This window comes from Moschus berezovskii, chromosome X (genome assembly GCF_049115385.1).
Source record: "Moschus berezovskii isolate FMDL1 chromosome X, NW_MosBer_1.0, whole genome shotgun sequence".
In the NCBI taxonomy this organism is placed as follows: domain Eukaryota; kingdom Metazoa; phylum Chordata; class Mammalia; order Artiodactyla; family Moschidae; genus Moschus; species Moschus berezovskii.
In genome coordinates this window covers 19,714,113-19,733,449 of record NC_142488.1, presented here as the reverse complement: position 1 = coordinate 19,733,449, position 19,337 = coordinate 19,714,113, and positions in this window count along the sequence as shown.

Sequence of the window (19,337 nt, the reverse complement as noted above, 5' to 3'; positions counted from 1 at the left end):
TTCAAACCACAGAGCTAGTGGATATACTTTGCCTTTCTCTCCATCTCTGCAGAGTCCACCTGCCCTTGAAGGGTCATCTCCCATTCTTGCCTCTTCTCGAAACTGTCTCTGTGAACTTCAGATCACATTCCTCTCTCTCCCCTCTGAACTCCTTTAGCTTTTCTTGGCTTGGTCTCTTCTGTATATAGCAGTATACGTCACTGGTTCAGAGACAGGAGGCATCATTTGACATTCAATCATGCATTTCCTTGTGATAGCTCTTATATCACTGTCTAGGATGATTAACTTTTCATGTCTGTATATCTTGTCTTCCCAATTGTGTTTAATATCCTAGAGGGCAGACACCAGTGGAGGTAGATGATATATGATATGTGACCACATTAGCCCAATAATCTGTAAAGAGATTTATCGAAACCACCAAATCTAATCTTGATGGGAGTTGAATTTTAATAAGAATTCAGTCCTTTCTCTAGATCACTAAACATATGATCACAACCATGTATTTAAAATTCTGTTTGCTAAGCATTAGGTCATAGCCTCAGTGGTACCTAGCACAAGGGCAGTCAATGAGTATTATTTGAATACAATTTTAACAGTAACTAGCACATCAGAGGAGAAGGAAATGGCAACCCACTCCAGTGTTCTTGCCTGGAGAATCCCAGGGACGGGGGAGCCTGGTGGGCTTCCGTCTATGGGGTCACACAGAGTCGGACACTACTGAAGTGACTTAGCAGCAGCAGCAGCACATCAGAAATTTGATTAAATTTTGGATAAACTATGTATAATGATATTTAGAAAAATGCAATGAAAATAGCTGTTAATCTAGATTTATTTTTATACCACTCGCTCACCTGTGGTTTAACAGATCCTAATAAACTTTAAATTTCAACTATTTCTTGGTTTTATAAGAGTGACCATCATGTTGCCAGCAAATGTTATTTCATTTGCTCTCATTAGCCCCTCCTTGTGATATATATTAGTCATTTAAAATAATTGCAGAGCCTTTATGTTCACCTTCCATTTGAATCTTAGCTTGATGCCAAAAGTAAAGACTCAAGGACTGACAAATAGATATTGCCTTATAATAAATTTATGAAGAGTTTATCAAGCATGTGCACTGTTCTTTGTCAAGTATCTTGTAGCTAAACATAGCAAGCAGACCATTTAAAGTAACAATGTTCACAGTAGAAGCTTTTAAGAATGATCACAGAATACAGCTTCTTAAAAATGCCAAGTTAAAAAAAAAAACAAAAGCCCCCTGTGATCAATTACTTCAGCTAATAAATACTTTGGTGACAATTTTGTTATTTTCTATACTGAAAAAAAGCTTTATTTTCATATCTCTGATATTTTTAAAAGACCCATGGAATAGTAGAATAGGAACACTGGTTGAACTCAGAATATGTAGTCTAACTGGCTCTATCAATACTTGAAATTAATTATTTATACTATATGTAAGGATTGTTCATAGAAACTGAGGAATTTAGATTTTAAAAAAGTTGACCTTTTAATGTGAAAGAAAAAAAAATATGACTATGAGCTTTTCCCCAAAGATAAATGTTCTAATCTGACTTGAATCACTACATGTCAAACACACATTATTTTCTGCTGAATTAAATTAGGGGATTGATTTGTTTTACAGATTTTGTAGAAATTACAATGGCTTTGAGCACCAGGCAAGCTCACTGAGAGTACAAAAATCATTGGTTAAAAGAAAAGGTTCTTTGTGTTATGTCTTCATGTGTTCAGACCTCAGAGTCCCTGAAGCAATATCAGCTAAGTACGCCACACTGTGATCTTGTAAATAAAACATGACAATCTGAAGGTCAGAAACTGTTTTACCAGGGTGCTCTCTGACTGCTAAAAGTAGGACCCATGATTGACACACGTCTTCTGTACAATTGTGTCCTTTACTCTGAGTCACCAGAGTTCAGTGTATAACCACATTTCATGTGCTCCCTTACAGAGAATTTTTAAAAATATGTCCATTGACTCTTAGCTGTCATAACTGTTTCTGAAATACTACAAGTACCACAGTATTTGTTAATTTGTTCATATGCTGTAAGTTTACCATGATTTCATCATTAAAATGTTAATAGAGACTATAAAACTGGTTAGGAAAGAATGCTATAAAAACATACACCATGCAAAATGAAGTGAAATTAAAATATACTATTATCACTCACAAGAAACAATATAGTGGACTATTTTTGGAAAAAATATATTTTCACTGATCAAAATGATTCAGTGTCAGTTGAATGCCAAATTATTTTTACTTAGAGAAAACGTAAATTAAAGGCACTAATAGAAGGTTTATACAGAAGAAGGGATCCTTCCAAAGACCAGAAGAGGACAAATACTGGACAGGGATTTAAGAAGGTATGGGTGGACCTTCTGGGTAGTACCCCTGCACTGGGGTCTGGGCAAGAAAGACCCTTGAAGTGCAGAGAAACTAACTGCTTACTATCAATGATAACAATACGGGAGGCTGAGGAGACCCCTTTCAACCCACCCACCAGTCTGGGAGAGACCCCTCCAGAATGGGCTAGTTTCATGAAAGAAGAGAAGGCCTTAAGAAAAAGAGTGATGCCTCATATCCCTTAAAAGTGGCCCAGAGGGAGTTCCCTGGTGGCGTAGCAGTTAGGATTAAGGGCTTTCACTGCCAGTGGCCTGGGTTCAATCCCTGGTCAGGGAATTGAGATTCCCACAAGCCAGGATCAAAGGTGGCCCAGAGGTAGAACTAGTGGTTGACCCATGACCTTGCTGGGCCTCTTTGTAACTGGAGAAGAACCACCACAGAGCTTGCTGTGACCCTTTGGCCTCTGGATGAGCCATCTTCCTCTGCCCCAGCCCCAGTCCTGGATCAGCCCTCTTTCTTGTTGCTACAACAGCACAGGAGCTGAGAGCTCCAGAATTTTATGGGAAGAGAAATGTTCGATGCTAGGTCCTTCAATGGTGCAGACATATTTTAGAATAACTTCTGAGATTTTAAACATCATTAGGGACAGCTTGGCTATGGGTTGAAATAATCATTTGAAATCACAAAACTCTGTTATAGCTGAGCAGCAAAGAACTTTCCTTATGAATACTGGAAGCTTTCATTGGCATATGAGAAATTAGAGAAGTAAATATGAAGTATGTATTCTCAGCAGACTCAAGATAAAAATAAAACTCCCTTTAAAAACTCAAGGCAAACACAATAACACATTCAAGGCATTTAACAAAGAGCTGTTTAAGAGTCAGAATATTCAAGTGTTATATATTTTAAATTAAGGCTATCATGATTATATTTGTTAGAATATGCACTGAGCTGTTATTTCTCTATTCTGAAATACACGGAGCCTCCCATAGAGAACCAATTTACCCGTCATCTTTGCCTGTAGTATGCCAGCATGGCTGTACTTTGCATTATCACATCTGAGACTAAGTCAATCAACAAAAACAGATTTAATATGTGACTAACAGACAAATTATTAGGAAAGTATTAAAAAGCATACAAAATGCGAGCCCTCTGATCACATAGTGTTACAGTAATGTCAAATTTTTATAGAAGTTTCTACATGCTTATTCCCAATCCCTGTGCTTACCACAGACTAGTAACAGTTTGTGGACTAATAGTTTGCTGGTCCAGGGCCAGCAAACTTTGAGTAACCCAGTTGGTGTTAGTTACATTCACTCCAAATTTCATAAGTCAAAATGATTTTTTATTTAAACTTTATGTCAAATGTTCCTTGAAATAAGAGAGCCATTGACAGTGACTTGGACATCATCACCCCCTTTATAGTAACCTTCACAATATCACTTAATGTGTGTTCAAAATATGACATATCATTCTGTACTGAATAACTTTTCTAAAGTGAAAGCTGCTTTCTCTCATTTTCCTGGGTATTTATTTATACCACCAGCCCCCAATCTGGTTTCTTAAATAATTTAAGAAATGAGGATTGAATGTGGTATATACCCATGTACTTATTGTTTCAACCTTATTTGCAGAAGATGCATGCAAATTCAGTTCTGCAGATTTGTTCAGTTTAATCTCAAAGGTGTTTTTAAAACATTAGACTTTCAATGTGTCTAAGTGAGTCACTGGCACATACCCAGCCCCGCATATGAGTTACGTGGCTCTCAGTCTTTGGTTTCTTAACAGAGCCTCCTGCTGTTGTGGAAAAGGATGTGCTAGAGGCCAGATGCATTTGGGCTAAAATTTTAGACCTGCGACAGATGATGGAGACATTTCTTGTGTAACCTACACAAGTTGTTTAAATGCTCTTAGATTCATTTCCTTATTCTATAAAATGGAGATAATACTTAGATCGCAGGATTCTTGGGAAGATTAAACAAGGCAAAGTAAGTGTAATGCCTGGCATGCGTAGTTGAGAACACAATAATATTATTTCCTGTCCGAATCTACCTATGTCCCATTTCCCCTCACCCCCACTCTGCCCCTGCTCTTTGCACCATTGGTATTTTGCCTCTGGTGAGTGTACTGTTTCACTCTGCTGAAGAGAAGGATAAATGCTGCTGCTGCTAAGTCACTTCAGTCGTGTCCAACTCTGTGTGACCCCATAGACGGAAGCCCACCAGGCTCCCCCGTTCCTGGGATTCTCCAGGCAAGAACACAGGAGTGGGTTGCCATTTCCTTCTCCAGTGTGTGAAAGTGAAAAGTGAAAGTGAAGTCGCTCAGTCGTGCTTAGCAACCCCACAGACTGCAGCCTACCGGGCTCCTCCATCCATGGGATTTTCTAGGCAATAGTACTGGAGTGGCTTGCCATTGCCTTCTCCAGAAGGATAAATGAACCCACCAAAAATATACCTTTTCTAAGTACAGAGGAAATACCATACTAATACTTGCAGCTTTGCCATCCTTAGAAAAAAAGATGACTCAAAGATGGTACTAAGTGAAAAGGAAAGCTCTGAAGGAAAAAGCTGTGGACACATCCCCTTCCTAAAAGCAGGAACTGCTCATCCATCTAATGGAGTCTTCTTGCCATCCACCGTCCCTGTTTCACTGATGAGCCCCATGGCTGAACAGCACTGCACTTCAGGAGAGTGTTTGATCTCTGTTAGTTCTAATTCTTAACTGGAAAAGTACTTGCTTGTCTGTTAAATATAAATATTTCCATGATTTTAGGAAATTTCTTTACTAACAGAATTAGCAGGATTTTATGTTTTTATGGGCTTTTTGTTTCCTGTGAAAACTGGTATCTTAGATAATAGCTTACTTAGTACCAAATGATTCCACTCATGATCATTTAATTTAAATGTGTTTGAGAGAATACATTTAAGAAATCAAATTGTGTGTACTCCTAACGCCTTATCAGCCCTTGTAAGACACTATTTATACTTTCTGGTCAATTGCCTAATACAGTGCAATGATTCTATCCCACACTTGGTTTGATGTGTCCACAAGTTAATGTATATTTTTCATTCAGTTTAATTATATATAATTACTAAGTGTTTAATTAACTTCAGTTATAAAATTAATGAATATCACTAGTAAAAGTCTCAAACAATTTAGAAGTAAACGAAATAAAAAAGGTGTCTGCTCCTTGGTGTTAATCCAAAGGAGTTGGAAACTTAGGTCCCCAACACAGTCACATACATATATTTATAGCAGCTTTATTTATTTATAATTTCCAAAACTTAGAAGCCAAACCAACATGTGAATGGATAGATAAATAGTGGTACATTTAGCTAGTGGAATATTATTCAGCACTAAATGGAAATGATGAAGATATGGAGGAATCTTAAGTGTATACTACTAAATGAAAGAAGCCAATCTGAAAAGGCTACATATTCTGTGTACAATTATATGACATTCTGGAAAAGGCAAAACTATGTAGATAGTGAAAAAAAAATTACCAAATGCAAAAATCAGTGGTTGCCAGGGTTTGCAGGAATGGGCAGGGTTGGGGAGGAATGAACAGGAAGAGAACAAAAGATTTTTAGGGCAGTGAAAATGCTCTGCATGATACCATAATGATGGATACATGTCACTAAATATCTGTCTAAACCTGTAGAATATACACCACCAGGCGTGAACCCTAATGTAAACTATGAAGTCTGGGTGATAATGGTGTATTGATAGAGGTTCATCAAGTAGCACAAACATACCGCCCTAGTAGGGGGTGTTGATAATGGGGGAGACTATGCACAAAATGCACACCCTAAAAGTTCAGGGTTATGTTTTATTCGGCAGACATTCTTAGAACTTCAAGCCTAACAGCATCTCAAGTAACCCTGAGAAAACTGCTCCAAGGAGGTGACGGGGGAGCTGGGCTATATAAGAGTGTTCTAATAAAAGGTAGATAGTCTGAATATCAGAAGATTATTGTTAATTAAAGAAAACCAAATATCTCGAGTTAAGAAATTTAGTGCTTTTCTATGTATGGGAAGATGCAAGAGTCTGGGCTCACCGACATCATTCCTTTGATGTGCACCTCAGCTAACTGGGGCTTGTATCCTGTGTTCCCATCCTGAGTCTCCCATGACATCCTTTGTTTACTGATAAGCAGGCAATGTTTTATTTCTCACTGTAAACCTGAAACTGCTCTTAATAAGTAAAGTCTTAAAAAAGGAAACTAAAGCTACTCCTACCATAAACCACTACCCCACTCACACCCCCAGTCAACACCCTTCCCCATCCCCACTAAAGGTCTTTTAGCCCTAAGAACCTGCACATTTCTGCCTTATTACTCAACTCACCCTGAAAATTTAGGTATAACCCATTCTTCAGCCATTCTGTTTTTCTCCATGAAAGATCTTTCTTCTCTTTTTTATTTCTAATCCTCTACCCTTTCAGATACTAGAATCCACTTGACTAAAAATTCCAACTCGACAGTAACAAAAAATGAATTACTAATTTTATAGAGATATACCTCAGACAGTAAAGAATCTGCCTGTGATGCAGGAGACCCATGTTTGATCCCTGGGTCAGGAAGATCCCATGGAGAAGGGAATGGAAACCCACTCCAGTATCCTTGCCTGGAGAATTCCATGGACAGAGGAGCCTGGCAGCCTAACAGTCCATGGGGTCACAGAGAGGTGGATGAACCTAGATCCTATTATATAGAGTGGAATGAGTCAGAAAGAGAAAGATGAAATATCCTGGATGTTCATTGGAGGGACTGATGCTAAAGCTGAAACTGCAATACTTTGGCCACCTCATGCGACGAGTTGACTCACTGGAAAAGACTCTGATGCTGGGAAAGGTTGGGGGCGGGAGGAGAAGGGGATGACCGTGAATGAGATGGCTGAATGGCATCACCGACTCTGTGGACATGAGTTTGAGTGAACTCCGGGAGTTGGTGATGGACAGGGAGGCCTGGCGTGCTGTGATTCATGGGGTCGCGGAGAGTCGGACACGACTGAGCGACTGAACTGAACTGAACTGAACTGAACATATATATATGGAATCTAGAAGAATGGTACTGAAGAACTTATTTACAGGGAAGCAATGGAGAAATAGGACTTCCCTGGTGGCTCAGACGGTAAAGCATCTGCCTACAATGCGGGAGACCCGGGTTTAATCTCTGGGTCAGGAAGATCCCCTGGAAAAGGAAATGGTAGCCCACTCCAGTACTCTTGCCTGGAAAATCCCATGGACGGAGAAGCCTGGTAGTCTACAGCCCATGGGGTCGCAAAGAGTCAGACACTACTGAGCGACTTCACTCACTCACTCACTCAATGGAGAAACAGATATAAAGAATAGTCTTATGGACACGGAGAGAGGGGAGGAGAGGGTGAGATGTATGGAAAGAGTAAATGGAAACTTACATTACTGTATGTAAAATAGATAGCCAACGGGAATCTGTTGTATGGCTCAGGAAACTCAAACAGGGGCTCTGTATCAACATAGAGGGTTAAGATGGGGAGAGAGGTTCAAAAGGGAGGGTATATACATATATATATATATATACACACACATCTATAGTTGATTCATGCTGAGGTTTGACAGAAAACAACAAAATTCTGTAAAGCAATTATCCTTCAATAAAAAAAATTTTTTAATTATTTACTTTTTTGACTGCACAGGGTCTTCATTGCTGCATGCAGAGGCTTCTCATTGCAGTGGCTTCTCTTGTTGCAGAGCACAGGCCCTAGGCACCCCGACTCAGTAGTTGCAGCTCACATGCTCTAGAGCACAGGCTCAGTAGTTGTGGCACCTGGGCTTAGTTCCTCTGTAGCATGTGGAACCTTCCCAGACCAGGGATTGAAACTTCCCTTACATTGGTGGAGAGATTCTTAACCACTGCACTACCAGGGAAATCCAGAGCTTTTTAATTTGACATAGTCCCAATGTTTGGTTTTGCCTTTGTGGCCTTTGCTTTTAGAAGTGAAGTGAAGTCGCTCAGTCGTGTCCGACCCTTTGCAACCCCATAGACTGTAGCCTACCAGACTCCTCTGTCCATGGGATTTTCCAGGCAATAGTACTGGAGTGGATTGCCATTTCCTTCTCCAGGGGATCTTCCCAATCCAGGGCTCGAACCCAGGTCTCCCACATTGTAGACAGGCGCTTTGCCATCTGAGCCACCAGGGAGTCAGATCCAAAAACTCATTGCCAAAAGGGATGTCAAGGAGCTCATTGCCTGTGATTTTTTCTAGGAGTTTTAGGTTTCAGTTCTTGCATTCAAGTCTATAATCCATTTTGAGTCAATTTTTGTATATGGTATAAGATGGTGGGCCAGTTTTATTCTTTTGTGTGTGACTATCCAGGTTTTCTAATACTGCTTATTGAAAAGACTGTCCTTTCATCATTGTATATTCTTGCCTCCTTTTTCATAAATTAATTGACAATATGTGCATGGGTTTGTTTCTGCGCTCTGTATTCTATGCCATTGATCTATGTACCTGTTTTTATGCTAATACCATACTGTTCTGATTATGATAGCTTAAAGCCAGGAAATGTGATGCCTCCAGCTTTGTTCTTTCTCCAGATTGCTTTGGCTATTTGGGGTCTTTTGTGGTTCCATGCAAGTTTTAGGATTGTTTGTTCTCCTTTGCTGTGAAAAATGTCACTGAAGTTTTGAAAGGGATTGTACTGAATCTGTAGATTGCTTTGGGTACTATGGGCATTTTGACAATATTAATTATTCCACTCCATGTACACAGATATTCTTTCCATTTATTTGTGTCTTCTTCAGTTTCTTAGTGTCTTGACTTAGTAATTAATGTTTTAAAACACATAAAATTGTATTATGCATGCTTTATGTTGTATTCAAGCATGAAGGCACAACAGTTTGCCTGAAGTGAAGGTAGAAGTCTCCTTACAAGACTTCCACTTAATTAACTAACTGACCATATATTCTCTCTGCAAAACGAGACAGTCAACGCCCATGACACTCGGAATGCTGCACATTTCATTTCACCCATGCAGTTCAGCTCCCATTTTTTAAGTTGTATGCTTAAAAAAAGATCAGTTGGAGTTTTATTCTCAAGTTTGTTTATTCCAGTTGTAATTGTAGGTATATTGTTTAGTTTTAAATACTATGAAAACTAATTAAATGTGAGTGGTAGTGAGGGGAGGGAAGCAGAATTTTACAGAGGGAGAAACTGCATGGCAACTGCATGGCAACGTGATGATCCCAGGGGCACTACTTCATAAACATCTTGCCCACTAAACTCCATTTCAGGATCTGCTTCCCAGGAAACCCAATCTACAACAGTGTTGCTATGCATCAGAGCACTTAGCCTGGGGAAATAAAAATGTTTATGTCCATTCAGCTTAAATATAATTTCATCTAAGTATAGTCAGACCTTAGACCAGAGGAGATTTAATTCAAGGTATCCCCTAGCCAAGAAAAGCACCACGTCCTTTATGGATATAACCATCTCTTGTCCTGAGCTATGCTGGCTGATAACCATAAAAATGGGAAAAGTGTAATTTTTAAGACATACATCCTATCGATAAAAAAAAAATTATAGGAAAAGAAGTTCAATGTAGTAAATATATTTAGGTTCAGAAAATCTAGACACTCCCACTTAATATTAATATTAGAAGTCCTGAGTAGATTAGAAACTGTGAGACTTCAAAAAAAAAAAAAAAAGGACAGAAAACACCAGGAATTCAACATTGCAACAGAAATCTCTAGATCCTTTTCTAAGATGATAAATTTAGGCAAGGGAATGATTGCTCCTCATTACTGATGAAAAAAGAAATATGCTTGACAATAGCTGTGGGTAGACTTGCTTCTTGGTCCCCAAAGCAGTCAAGATTAAAAAAGAAAAAATAGTTATTGTCTGAAGTTTTCCATCGTGGTGACAGCTATTATAGTGTGCTCTCTTTTGACCTAACAATCTAATCTATCTGATTTGCTGCAGAAATGTTTCACTAGTGACTAAAATGCTTATTTCTCTAATAAAATTATTCACTGTCATTAGATAGAATGATAGAATATTTTAATGCGAATAAGGAGAAGAAAAGTGTCATCAACTGTTTCATTTGCAAGAATAGGCTAGCAAAGAAAATAGAAAGGAAATAAAAACAATGTAATGCATCAATTCAAGAATTATTGAATCCCTTTACTATTTTTCATATGCATAGGGACTTCAGATATATTCACTTCCCATATTCTATCAGGGTGAAAAATGACATCTTTCCTATCTATAAATAGAAAATTTTATGACCTGCTAAAATTATACTATATACCCAAATCCTACACAGAATTATAAGTAGAAGGAAACTTAAGAATTGACACAGTTGCACTGAGAAATTGTCATCACCGAGAATAAAGAGGTTAACCTGTCTCCCCTCCCACCTACTCTCCACCACCTATCCTTCTTTGAACAGTATCATTGACTATAAGTTCCGATTGACTGCCTCCAGTAGGTCTAGGACTTTGTACCACCTTTGATCTCTTATCAGAAACATTTTGATCAACCATCCCTAAATCTTTTCTAATGTGTGTTTTTTTAACTGAATTCTGATGAAAATTTGGAAAGGTATTGCATCTAAAAAGGAGTGCAAATTTCAAATGGGAAAGGGCAGATGTGACAAAAGCAACCATTGGTATGCTTCATACTCATATGGCTTCTTGGGGAGAAGAGGATGTGCCAGATAACAGTGATTCTGTGTAACAAACAACCACAAAATCTCAGTGGCAAACAGTAATAAACATTTATTTAACCCACGCACAACCTAGTTGACAGGAGTTCAGCTGATCTAGGCTGGGCTTTAGCTGAGTGACTCTCCTGATCCCTGCTGGGCTTACTTATGCATCTGAAGGGTTGACCGAATATCAGTAGATCTCTCTGGGCTTGGCTTGAATGACTTGGCTCTGCACTACATGTCTTTAATCCTCTTTCTGGGACCAGCAGGCTAGCCTGGGCATGTGCTTCTCAAGGTGTTGGCAGAGAGGTAAGAAGGCAAGCCTAATCATGTAATGTCAACCTATACTTTGGGGTCATCTCACATTTGCTACCATTCCATTGGCCAAAGCTCATCACAGAGCCAAACTCAAAGTCAAGTATCAGAGAAATATCGTCCACCTGTTTAGTGGGAAGAACTGTAAAGTCATATTACAAAGAATGTGGACACAAGAAGTAAAAAAAAAATAGGGCCATTAATTCAACCTACTATAGGAAAGGAGAAAAAGCAGTTGCTTTGATATCAGAAGGAACACTTATTGATGTGCAGGCCTATCCTGCACAACAGCATCTGATGAAAGGGGAGGCAGGGGCTGGAATCCAGCCCACACTACACTCCCCAAAGCCATGCACCCTGGCATGGGGCTGTGTCTTCTCTAACAAAAGCACTACATGGGTTGGTGGATCCCTGTTGGAAATTTACCATTGAAAGTGTCAAAATCTACTGTTGTATCACTGTCTACCCACTGGATACAATTGTAAACTTTTTCATCAGGTTTTTCAATTCCATGCTCTTCTACTTCATTACCCCCTTCTACCCTCAAACCACCCCCTTCAGATATTATTTCCAACACATGCAGTATATATCGATCACAATGCACAAACCTATGTTGTCAAGGAATTTAAATTAACTTTCTATGTGTGCCTGCGTGCTAAGTCACTTCAGTCATGTCCAACTCTTTGTGACTCTGTGGACTGTAACCCACCAGGCTTTTCTGTCTGTGGGATTCTCCAGGCAAGAATACTGGAGTGGGTTGCCATGCCCTCCTCCAGGGGATCTTCCTGACCCAGGGATTGAACCCATGTCTCCTGTCTCCTGCGTTGGCAGTCTGGTTCTTTACCACTAGCACTAACAAACTCAATCCTTTTTAGTCCCCCATTTGAGTCAGTGGTAGAAAATTAATTCCAGTCAATTCAGCATTACCCCTTCTCCACAGTTGTGTCAAACGCATGGGGGACTTACATATTGTCATGCAGTCAGTGGAAGATCTGGTTTATGGTCATCATGTAGTCAGTGAAATGTGAGGCTGATATGCACCCATAGAATCCTCTCACATGTGATTTTCCATGTTCCTTCCCAAAGCTGAGACCTTAGAAACCATGCATCAAAGATGACAAGGCCACAAGAGGGTAAGAGCCTTGGATCCTGAATCATCACCTAGACTAGAGCCACCTGCCCATCAGGAACACTCTTTGGGGATTTACATAAGAAGAAAGAAAGAAACTTTTATTGCATTAAGCCACTGATGTTGGGAGTCTATCTTTTCAGCAGGTAGAATAACATAAACAGAGAAAATTAAGACTGGGAAATGCAGGATGACCAGGCTGTACCTAGAACTCATATGACTTTGATCACTAATTCAAAGAGCAAATCATTAGCACAGTTATGGGTTTTTGTCCAACCATATTAAGCTTCTCAGTGCAGATGTTGAGTAAGCAAGAGTCCCATTTTGAACCTCAGGCCTCTTGGCCTCATCCTCACTGATTTTAACACCCAGATAACTATTATTCTTGCCAACATTACTCGTGTCATAATTCTTGGAAATGTCAGTATCCACACAGATGGTCCTTCCAGTTCCCTGTCCTTGCCAACTCACTTAGTAAGAGGCATATCTTTCTCCAATGGTTGGTTTCTCCAGAAGTAGATTCTGAAATGGAGATTTTTGTATAAGGGATTGATTGAAGAAGTACTCTCAAGAGTAAAGCAGGGTAGGAGAGAATAAGCCATGAAAGATATAGTTTCAGCTCTAGCCTCTGCTTGATCCCACAAGGAGCTCTGGCGCTTGAACCAGCACCATGGAGTTGTCCTACCTGGAGACAAGGGTGGACAGGATTTTGTACCCTCCCCCTAAAGCAGGCAGTCATTGGCTGTGGGAAACCCTCATGGGAAAGGCATGATGCCCCATGCAATTCCAAGGAAAGCAGCTCCAACTGACCAAGGATACTTCTCCAAGGAATAGTACAGCTATCAGTCATAAACAACCAACTCTCACAGGAAAGAGCATCTGAGTGAAACACCAACAGCGTATTACCACATGTGACCAAGAGTTGTCCTCCAGTAAGAAAAATCAGCTTTTCTCTGTGTGGCCTTCTTCAGAAGAAATCTAATCAGACCACTTCTCTCTGCCTCGCTGCCAGCCCAAGGTCATATCAGATGGATGTCTACATCCTAGTAGCCACTTGGAAAGGAGTAGTGCTAAAAGCTAAATCTCCACCTAGAGTAAAAAGCAATAACAGGCAGGTATTGGCTTGAGTTATTATGTCTCCCACCTTGTTTCAGCTGAAATAACTTGATGTAGCCCTTAGCTGCTGCTGCTGCTGCTAAGTCGCTTCAGTCATGTCCGACTCTGTGCGACCCCATAGACGGCAGCCCACCAGTCTCCCCAGTCCCTGGGATTCTCCAGGCAAGAACACTGGAATGGGTTGCCATTTCCTTCTCCAATGCATGAAAGTGAAAAGTGAAAGTGAAGTCGTTCAGTCATGTCCAACTCTTAGCAACCCCATGGACTGCAGCCTACCAGGCTCCTCCATCCATGGGATTTTCCAGACAGGAGTACTGGAGTGGGTTGCCATTGCCTCTTCCGGTAGCCCTTAGCAATCTTGTCTTATTAGGAATTTTGTGAACTTTATATGCAAAATAAAACTAAAGGGAGGATGATCTGTGCTGTTAACCTCACTGCAGTTCACAATTTTTGTGCAACATTCCCCATGTAACTAGCTTTTCCATCATTTTCCAGAGTGGTTTCAAATTATGGTGACAAAATTATTCTTGCAATTTAAAAAGCCATTTCATGAAGAAATTTTGGCTAAAGGCATGCTCAGAGAGCTCTTGAAATTGAATTAACCAAGTGAATGGGGGTCCTTGTCTTTCCAAATTAATCAAAGACCTACTTCCCCTCCATAATAACAAAACACTCCAAAACTGGCTTTTTTCCTTGCTGATGATTTATCAGCCCCATTAAAAAAATCCACCTACCCAGTTTATAAAACTCGAGGAAAGAGTTCTGCTTTCATTCAGTCCTACCACCTACCAGTTTCTCAAATATATATATTATACACACACATATGTATATAAATACATATATAAATACATGCAAAAACTAAAATATTGGCCAAAGTTATCATTATACATCAAATATCTTATTCAATGTGACAAATATTTATTTAGCATAACCATGCCAGACACTGTGCTAAATGCTAAGCTTGCAAAAGAGAATGAGGCATGTGTCCCATCTTCAAGTTGCTGCCAGATTGGGAGAGATGGACTTGAATTCAAATAAATTACAGTAGAACTGTGGCATGTGGATGAAACCATTTTTTATAGGTTAGTTTGCAAAAGCTTCATTGAGACGGTGGCAATTTTTTTGAAGTTTAGAGGATGAGTATGCATCGTCTAGTAACTGTAATAGCTTATTAATATCCTAATTTATAGAATAATCAATGAATCTACATTTCAAAATTCAGAAGTCACTTTTTTCCAAGATATACTAGTGAAGCTTCCAATATAAAATGCTCCATCAAAGAAACATAGATAAAAAACATTTCTGGCATCTAAAACCAAAGGAAAGAAGAGGGGAGGGCTTGATACAATGTAAATAGTGATAAAAAAAAGGAAGAAAATTATAATTATACAGACCTTATTGTTTGTTACCAAATTATATTTCTTTTTTCCACTCCTTCAGCTCAACAAACATTTAACGAATACTTTCCAGAAGCCACACCTGGCAATATTTAAGATGATGAAGAATAGTTGTGTGTGCAAAATCTAAATTTTGGAACTTTAGAGCAAAACCTTTTTTAAAAAAAAGAAATGATATCCATAGAATTGTTTGATGCATTGCTCATATTTTTCTTTACCAAAGACTTCTCTTGCAAAAAATTAAATAATTAATTCTCTAAAACACGTAAACCGGAACCACCCCAAGGATGGCAGGTACATTAGCAAATGTAAGGAGCTCTCCCACCTCAAGAGAGTCTGCCGCCTGAGTAGTTCCAGACTATGGAAGATGGATTAGCCATTGCTGACAACCATGAAATTGATGTAGCTAGAGAATGATTCAAGCATAAGAGTCACAGTCATAGTCATGAGATTTAGAGATGGAAGGAAATCCACTCATCAGGAGCAGACGGTTGTTTGTCAAACACTCATCCAATTTAAATAGCTCTTCCTGTACTGAAACCAAAGGTCAAGATTAAAGCATTGGGGAAAAAATTGGCGTGTCAACCCACAAGCACAAGGTGGGCAAGGAGAGGCCACCCATTTGGGCTGCAGTGATTTCAGGGCTCCCAACCTTTAACATGCCCAGCATGTGCACAAGCACACACACGCTCATACACATGCTCATTCACACACACACACATACACACTCTTACTCTGTACCTCAAAAGCACAGCCGAAAGTCTCACACTTTCAGGATCATTACAGTTCAGATGTTGAATTCATTCCTGGACCCAGTTAGAGTAAAATTCCTCTGGAAAATAGAAAGACGTGTTTACTGTGTGATCCAACAATGCCATCCCTAGAGAGGAAATCTTACATTCCTACAAAGACTTGTACAAGAATGTTTATAGCAGCTCTACTCATAATTGCCCAAAGTTGCAAGCAAATGTCCTCCAACAGGTGATAAACTCTCTGAAGTACATCTGCAGCCTGGAATACTACCCAGCAAGAAGAAGGAGTGACTAAGAATGCAAGACAGCAACGTACGTGGATCTTATAGGCATTATGCTGAGTGAAAGAAGCCACTCTCAAAGGCCACCGTGACAGTGAGATTCTCTTTACGTGATATGGAGAAGGATGGAGAACAGATTTGCAGTTGCCGGGGTTCAGGTGTGGGAAGCAGAGTTTTGTAAAGTGGCAGCCCAAGGTTTTGGTTTTTTTGAAGTGATTGAACTATTCTGAATCCTGACTGTGGCAGAAGTGACACAAACCTACCTGGTGTTAAAACTCATAGAACTCTATATTAAAACAATTGTAAAATGTGTCAATTTAAAAAAAAATTAAGACAACACATGCCAATCTCAAAAGAAAAGAGAGATGTATATTTAGCTACAATGTGGAAGGATAATCAGATTCTCCTTCTCTCCAAAAATCTGATTTATATAAAGTGAGAGGGAAGAAAGATGAAGAAAGCATTTGGGGCACCTGGAGGAGGATGTGCAGAGGATGTAATGTCTGGAAAAGAAAAGGCATGAGTGAGGGAGGATAAAGAGCAAAGAAAATGAAGTCTGGGAAGCCAGGGTGTTTTCTGACTCCTCCATTTTGCCCAAGGAGCAAGTCTGAGACTCGGAACCATAACAGCACCAATTCCAAAAATTGAGCAGATAAGATGATATTCTTTAGAACAAATTACACAGTCCCCAATTTTTGTTCTTCAAGAAATGGAGGTTGAGAAGAAGAGAGCTGAATAAAATGGGAGGAGCAGGGGCAGATCAGCAAACTAAAACAAGAAGATGTGTTCCCCTAAGTACTTTCACAGTGAATGTTGCTTTTCGCCTCCTGTGTAAGTGCAGAGGTGAGTCAGCAACTCTCCATCAATGGTAGCGTTGAAATCACCTGCCTTTGCCAAATGAACCGCCTCTTGTCCATTCCCAGTACTTGAAAGAAAATGATACAACTACTTACTTTCCACTTTGACAAGAGGCTGGTTTTGACAAAGACTAGGAATCACCATCAGTTAAACAAGCCTTCCAAACTTTAAACCCCTGAGATGAGTCACGTGCATTGGGAACATATGTTGATTACATATCTACTTCTAAACCAGTGGTTCGCAACTGGGGACAGTTATGCCCTTCATGGGATACTTGGCAGTGTCAGGAGACATTGTGGGTTGTTACAGCTTGGGAGAGGATGCTAGTGTGTGTCTCAGGTGGAGGCCAGGGAGGCTGCTGAACATCCCTACAATGCACAGGAGCTGCCCCACAACAGAGAACTCAGTTCAGTTCAGTTCAGTTCAGTCGCTCAGTCATGTCCGACTCTCCGCGACCCCATGAATCACAGCACGCCAGGCCTCCCTGTCCATCACCAACTCCCGGAGTTCACTCAAACTCATGTCCACAGAGTCAGTGATGCCATCCAGCCATCTCATTCTCTGTCGTCCCCGTCTCCTCCCGCCCCCAACCTTTCCCAGCATCAGAGTCTTTTCCAGTGAGTCAACCCGTCGCATGAGGTGGCCAAAGTATTCCAGTTTCAGCTTTAGCATCAGTCCTTCCAGTGAACACCCAGGATAGAACTCCTTTAGAATGGACTGGTTGGATGTCCTTGCAGTACAAGGGACTCTCAAGAGTCTTCTCCAACACCACAGTTCAAAAGCATCAATTCTTCGGCGATCAGCTGTCTTCACAGTCCAACTCTCACATCCATACATGACCACGGGAAAAACCATTGCCTTGACTAGACAGACCTTTGTTGGCAAAGTAATGTCTCTGCTTTTTAATATACTATCAAGGTTGGTCATAACTTTCCTTCCAAGGAGTAAGCGTCTTTTAATTTCATGGCTGCAATCAGCATCTGCAGTGATTTTGGAGCCCAAAAAAATAAAGTCTGACACTGTTTCCACTGTTTTTCCATCTATTTCCCATGAAGTGATGGGACCAGATGCCATGATCTTTGTTTTCTGAATGTTGAGCTTCAAGCCAACCTTTTCACTCTCCTCTTTCACTTTCATCAAGAGGCTTTTGAGTTCCTCTTCACTTTCTGCCATAAGGGTGGTGTCATCTGCATATCTGAGGTTATTGATATTTCTCCCAGCAATCTTGATTCCAGTTTGTGCTTCTTCCAGCCCAGCGTTCCTCATGATGTACTTTGCATAGAAGTTAAATAAGCAAGGTGACAATATACAACCTTGACGTACTCCTTTTCCTATTTGGAACCAGTCTGTTGTTCCATGTCCAGTTCTAACTGTTGCTTCCTGACCTGCATCCAGGTTTCTCAAGAGGCAGGTCAGGTGGTCTGGTATTCCCATCTCTTTCAGAATTTTCCACAGTTTATTGTGATCCACACAGTCAAAGGCTTTGGCATAGTCAATGAAGCAGATATAGATGTTTTTCTGGAACTCTCTTGCTTTCTCCATGATCCAGCGGATGTTGGCAATTTGATCTCTGGTGCCTCTGCCTTTTCTAAAACCTGCTTGAACATCTGGGAGTTCACGGTTCACATATTGCTGAAGCCTGGCTTGGAGAATTTTGAGCATGACTTTACTAGCGTGTGAGATGAGTGCAATTGTGCGGTAGTTTGAGCATTCTTTGGCATTGCCTTTCTTTGGGATTGGAATGAAGACTGACCTTTTCCAGTCCTGTGGCCACTGCTGAGTTTTCCAAATTTGCTGGCATATTGACTGCAGCATTTTCACAGCATCATCTTTCAAGATTTGAAATAGCTCAACTGGAATTCCATCACCTCCACTAGCTTTGTTCGAGAACTACCCAGCCCCAAATAGCAGTAGTGCCAGGATTTAAAAAACCTGTTCTAAATGTTCTACTAGTACTTGAAATATTTCCATTGCCTAACTTACATGCTACCTTTTCCTGAAATAGCTTTTACTCATAGGGGTTTTTCTAACACATGTGGTGTGGCTGGAGATCTGGTTGGGTTTCTTGACTTCACAACTAAAACTGCTGATCACCACAGGAAGCTACGAACTAAATACAGTTGCTTTGACTTAAAAACCCAGGCTGCACGCTCATCCCCATATGCTAAGTGCATTTTCCACATTTGGTATTTTTTATGGGGCAAATAAAACCCACACTGCTTTCTCAAGATCATACGAAGATCAATCAGTGTTCTCCATGGAAACATCACCCAGGTCAGAGCAGAGCAAAGAAATGCGCCCCCTCTGTGAAGGGACAGTCCTTCTTGTTTCAGAAACTCATGACAGGTAAGATGATACGTATGTTCATGCTTCCTCAACATTTCCGTTCCGTTCCATCACTCAGTCGTGTCCGACTCTATGCGACCCCACGGACTGTAGCCT